Genomic DNA, 6,000 nt, shown 5'->3' on the forward strand with positions numbered 1-6,000 from the left:
AACCCCAGACATCCCACCCCACCTGTACTCAGCCCCCGCTCACATCTAGGGGGAGTACACACAAACTCATTGCACATTTCACACTTAAAAGTTTCAAATACTAGATAATAATATATGTATTTAATTTTAAAACAGCGTAACAACTCTGTCTTCCACTGAACTCTTTTGATCTTGGGGCCAACATCGGGCTGGGGTCCAGCCACTCTAATCACACGTTGGCAGAGTGCTGCCTCAGTGAGCCCTTTCCTGGCTCTCCCTGCCTACCTCTGACCAGGTAAGCCTCCTTGTACGGCGCACCCTCAAGGCAAGTCTAAGCCCAGGGCGCCCTCTTGTGGTGATGCAGGTGTAACCCTGACTGGAGCGCCTCCACCTGCAAGACTGTTGAAATCTCACCTCTGCAGTGAGAGCCTTTCCGTGGCTGGGGGAACCCCAGGTGAGGGCCCCAGGTCCAGGTTAGTTGGAGATACTGAATACTAGTTTCAGGGTGCTGTTGGATCTTCTAGTCCACACTCCCCACCAAAGGCCAGCCCAGTTGGAGTCATCCAGTCAGTGCAGGGACAGGAGCCCCCAGCCTTGTTGGGCTGTCTGTCCTGTTGCTGGACAGCTCTGATGGATAAGATGTCCCACCTCCCACACTGCCCTCTGGAGCTTCTGAGCTACATGGCAATCCTACACCCCTACACATAGGAGGTTGGCAACATTTGTCCGTCCATCCATCCATTTGACACATGTATTGAGTACCTACTGGAGCTATGCATTGGGCTGGGGCTGGGAATGGAACAGAGACCAGACACTGCCTCTGCCCTCAGGAATCTCATGGTCTAGGGATGCTTGCAGACCAGCGAACAGTAAGTCCCTCATGCTGTGGCCCGTGCTGTACCAGGGAAATAGAGGGGACTGTAGGGGACCACTGTGGGTCTCGCCTTACCTGAGTCTGGGGGTTCGGCATGAGGAAAGGCTTCTTAGAGGCAGGGGCGTCTAAGCAGAAATCCCCAGCAAAGAGGAAGGAGGAAGGGAGCATAAGCTGTACAAACCAAGGGAATAGTAAATGCCAGAAAGGTGCATGGCATATGGGGGGCCCCACACAGTGCAAGCCGGCTAGATCACAGAGCACAAAAGGTGAGACCACAAGTGAGTGAAGGTGATGACATTTGCATGGGAGAGACCTTGAATCGGGCCTAACTTAGGTGGAAATGGTTCACCAGGTTCAGAAGCAGGTGGCTTTTCCTGGTTGCCACATGCATAGCCTTGAGTGCCACGGCACGGGGTTGGGAACTGCTGGGGAGGAGGAAGAGTCTGGCAAGAAGTTTGACTATGAGGGAATAAGGAGAAATAGGGCAGAGGTGGAGCGGGACTTGGGTTTGAGGTGCTTTTTATCTTGTTTTTTTTTTAAATGAGAAAGATTTAAACCCTCTCAGGGTACCTGGGCAGGAGGCAGGAAAGAGAGGTGAAAGGGGAAGAGAGGGGACAACTTCTCCAGGAGGAAGGAGTGGGGCTGGGATCCAGAGCCTTGAAGTCAGGAAGAAGGGGCACGTCCCCATCATCAGGACAGGAGGGGGTCCTGAGAGGCAGGTGCAGATGCAGCGGGTAGAGAGGTTTCTGCTTCCCGGGATGTAGGAGAGGAGGGGCTGTGAGTGCAGTGTCCCTTCATCCTGCCCTTTCCCCTGAGGAGTCAGGACATGTTCCCAGCAGGACACATGCAGTGGGAGTCAGGCCCAAAAGGTGAGATGGCCACCTCCTCCGGGGAGGCGGAGGCCACTGCCGAAAGGATCTGCAGGCTTGGGTCCTGAGTTGCTTGTGATCCGCCTTCTCTCCCTTGCCTGACCGGAAGCCCCTGAGGTCTGGACCTTCTACCAGGGAGAGAGAACACAGAGTCTCAGCTTCATGGGCCATGCTGTCCACCTAACTCTGACCCTCTTTTCCTCCGCTGTCCGTTCTTCTGGGTCGGCTGTTGTCGGGATCTCTAGGAAAAGAATCAGCTCGATTCGGAGTGCCTTCTATGAAGGATTGCTTACTCACAGAGGTGTGAGCAGGGGCAAGGGACACTGAGAAGCTAGGGCTGAAGAGGCAAGAGGAGGAGCAGTGGTCCAGGTGTCAGTTTCATGTGTCCGCTCGGCGGGGCTATGGTGCTAGTTGTTTGGTCTAACAATAGTCTAAGTGTTGCTGTGAACGTATTTTGTAGAAGTGATTAAACTCTATAATCAGTTGACTTTAAGTAAAGGGGATGACCCTGGATACTGTGGGTGGGCCCAAGGAGGTCCAGAGCCAGAGCTGTGGTCTTGGGAAGCAAGGGATGGGGAAGCCAAGCCCCAGTCTCTCTCATCCCACTCTTGGACTGCTGGTGCTTCTCCTCTGTGAGCCAGAGGTGAGGGAGCTAGGTGAGGCCCCTCCAGAGCTTGGTGTTCTGGGGCACGGAGCAGAGGAAGGTAGAGAATGCATGGGGGGTGGGGGTGGGGGCGCAAATGAGCAGCCAGCACGGCCAGTTACCTGGCTGTAGTCAATGATTCTTATCCAAGAATAAACCCTAGAATGCTTGGATGTTTCTCACAGTCAAGATGGCCAAGACTTGGTAATAATATAAAGTGATGACAGGTGTGGTGGTCAATTTTATGTGTCCGCTCAGCGGGGCTATGGTGCTAGTTGTTTGGTCTAACAATAGTCTAAGTGTTGCTGTGAAGGTATTTTGTAGAAATGATTATAATCAGTTGACTTTAAGTGAAGGGGATGACCCTGGATACTGTGGATGGGCCTCATCCAATCAGTTGCAGGCCTTAAGAGCGAAAAACTGAGGTTTCCTGAAGAAGGAATTCTGCCTCAAGACTATTATAGAAATCGTGTCTGATTGCCCAGCTGCTGCTGACCTGCCCTATGATTTTTAGACTCAGGACGGTCACACCAACTTTTGCATAACCTGCCAATATTTGACCAGCTAGATCCCCAATCTCATGAGCTAATTTCTTAAAATCAATCAATCTGTGTGTGTGTGTGTGTGTGTGTGTGTAGGGCTGACTCTTGAACAACATAGCTTTGAACTGTGTGGCCTCACTGATCCATGGATTTTTTCAACAGTAAGTACCATAGTACTACATGATCTGCAGTTGGTTGAATCCGCAGGTGCGGAACCGTGGATACTAGGAAGCTGCAGGTACGGAGAGCCAACTATAAATCAGGCTCACACTTTTGACTCTGGAGGGTTGCTCCCCTAATCCTTGCCCTGTTCAAGGATCAACTGTCTATGTGTAGGATCTGTTTCTCTAGAGAGCCCTGGCTGACTGATACAGCAGGAAGGTGAGGGAATACGGCCTTTGATACACTGCTAGCGAGGGTGTGAACTGGGACAGTGCCATTTGTCAGTATCTCCCAAGTACCAGCCATTTCAGTTCTCCGTTTTCACCACTCCTCTACAGCGGGGCCTGTAGGAGCAAATCACGGGGAACAATTGAATTGTCCATCAGTAGCTACATGGCTAATAATCTGCACTTACCCAGTGAGTGCCAGCGCTGGGGAAGACCTTAGAGATGGACTAGTGAGGCCCTCTCTCTTAGTGGGGGATGGAACTGGGGGCTTATAAGTGGGGAGACTCACCTGAGGTCGCCCAGAGATGGGACTGGGCTGGTACCTACATTCCTCGTATGCGTTGTTAGCCTCAAGCTTTGCTTCTGGGCAGTGGTCCCTGCCCCGCTGTCTGCCAGCCTCCTGGGCAGCTCCACCCACCCTATCCAGGTCCCGTGAAGACCCTGGGCAGAGGGGCTCCAACTGTGGGGCCCCCCATTCTCCCCACCTAAGATTTCCCTTGACTAACAGATTGCAGGGAGAGGAGCCTGAAGAAAACCCACAGAAAGCACAGGCGCAGGCCAGGTTAGGTGACCTGCCCGGGGCGGCCTGGCACCACTTTAATCTCCTCTGGCTTGAAGAGACACTGGTGGAGTCTGGGCTCCTGGGCTCCCACCCGAGGTCCTTGCTTACCTTGGCAAGGGGGACAATCAGGAGCCCGTTCCTGCCAACACCAGGTGTAGGGGAGCTTTGGGAACCCCCCCCATCCAAGTGCTCAGTGACGCTACTGCGGGGCAGGCCTGCTCTCCTCCCCAGTGAGCGGTGCTGAGGTCCCCGCTGGCCCATCTGAGAAACTCCTTTGGGCTGTGGGTGTGCGTGGAGTAGGAAGGGCGGGGACTGGAGCCCAGCTCTGCTCTCTCTGTCTGACCTTGGGTGGGTCCCACAATTTCATAGGTGAGGGACATCCATAGAATGTCACAGAATTGCTACAAGGAGCCAGGGAGCTCATTTATTTGAAGGCACTTTGCGAACCCTGAAACAAATGAGTGCCGTTGTAGGTGTGGTACCTCTCCCACGTGTTCTCACACGTCCACAAAGGCCTTTTGAGGAAAGGAGCACCTTGTCTCTCAGATAGCTGACCGTCTGCATCTGTTTAACAAGCTCTAAGTGATTCTGCTGCACGTGAACTTGATGTGCCCAGTTGGAGGCACCGTGAAAGAGCCAGAGCTGGGCTGGGGAAGCAAGGGGGTGTCGTCTGGAATGATGAGAGGCGTGGACCTCGTCTGAGTCTCAGGGCATCTTCATCCTTATCCACATCCCTAAGAGCAAGTACGAGCCCCAGGCAGGGTGGTCTGAAGTGACAGTGTCCAGAAGCCCCCAGCCTGCAGGGGACAAGTAGGCTTGGAGGGGCTAGTCACTCTGAAGGAAGAGCAGAAAAACACTCCAAGTCTTGAAAACATTACTTATTTTAAAAAATATTATTCTTAGCTACTGGGAAGTAAGTAGGCAAGGTACATGACTGGGGGACCCCCACCTCCAGCAATAAAGGCACACACATAGGGTGGGAGATGCCTTTCCAAGGAGTCCCCTCCCCAACCCGGAGCAGGGGTGGGGCAGGAGGTGAAGGAGGACAAGGCCTGGGGAGCAATACCTCCCTCCCTTGCCCCCCAGCATGGCTGAAGCTGGTCCCTGAAAACAGGGTCAGAAAGGGCATGCCCACCTGAGAAGGATGTCTTCTCCTCCAACTGCTAACTCGACCCCAGCCAAGCAAGCCTGGCTCCCACCACAACCCTCTGGGCAGCACAGTCCAAGGGGCAGCAGCAGCCTGTTCTGGGGGTGCCGGGGAGCAGAGTAAGGGCGGGACTGCCCTGTAAGCCGCTTCCCTCTCCAAGGCCTGTGAGGAAGGATCTGACTCCAGCCTCCTCCCTCCCAAGAAGTTGGGACCCCTGGGACTTGCCCAGCTCCTGAAACACTCCTGTCTCTGCCCTGTGCTCACACAGTCCCCTCCACCTTGCTGAATTCTTACCATCCTTCAGCCTCTTTCCAGGTCCCATCGCGCCCAGGAAACCTTCCCCACTCAATTCAGCTGCACATCCTTCCCTCCGGGATGCCCTCCAGCGCCCAGCCCAGCACTTCACACCACAGCCTCTTTGTGCTGGAAGACACCCTTGAGGTGAAGAGGCCTTCACAATGTCTGGTTTAGTTGTGTCCGGTTTCTAGATGAGAAAATGTCTGCTCTCTTCACTCACAGTAACAATACTAATAACAGCCAACACGGTGAGCACACACTATGCCACGTAGGAGTTCACTGAAGTCTCACAATGAGGCTCATTTTATGGCTGAGAGAGCTGAGGCACAGAGAGGTCAAGTAACTGACTCAAGGTTGCACAGCAAATAAGAATCATGGTCAGTATTTGAACCCTGGAAGTCTGGTTCTGGAGTTTTCACCTTATCTCTTGCTTCAGTCTATCTCACACTCTTGTAATGCCTGGCTTGCTCACCTCTGTATGTCTCATCTTCTTAAGTGCAGAAGTTTTAGTATGTCCTTTCCTGGTACTAATCCCCACTCCCCCATCCTCTCCCACCACACAGGCCCAGCACACAGCAGGTGCTTTAGAAGTTGTCCCAAGACTGTCTCTGATTCAGCACAGGGACACTTCTTCTGACACCAGGTGGCAGCATTGGCCAAGAGTTCTCCCAGAACTCCCTGTCTAGAGCGGCTGTCAG

This window comes from Camelus ferus, chromosome 33, assembly GCF_009834535.1.
Source record: "Camelus ferus isolate YT-003-E chromosome 33, BCGSAC_Cfer_1.0, whole genome shotgun sequence".
NCBI classification, from domain to species: domain Eukaryota; kingdom Metazoa; phylum Chordata; class Mammalia; order Artiodactyla; family Camelidae; genus Camelus; species Camelus ferus.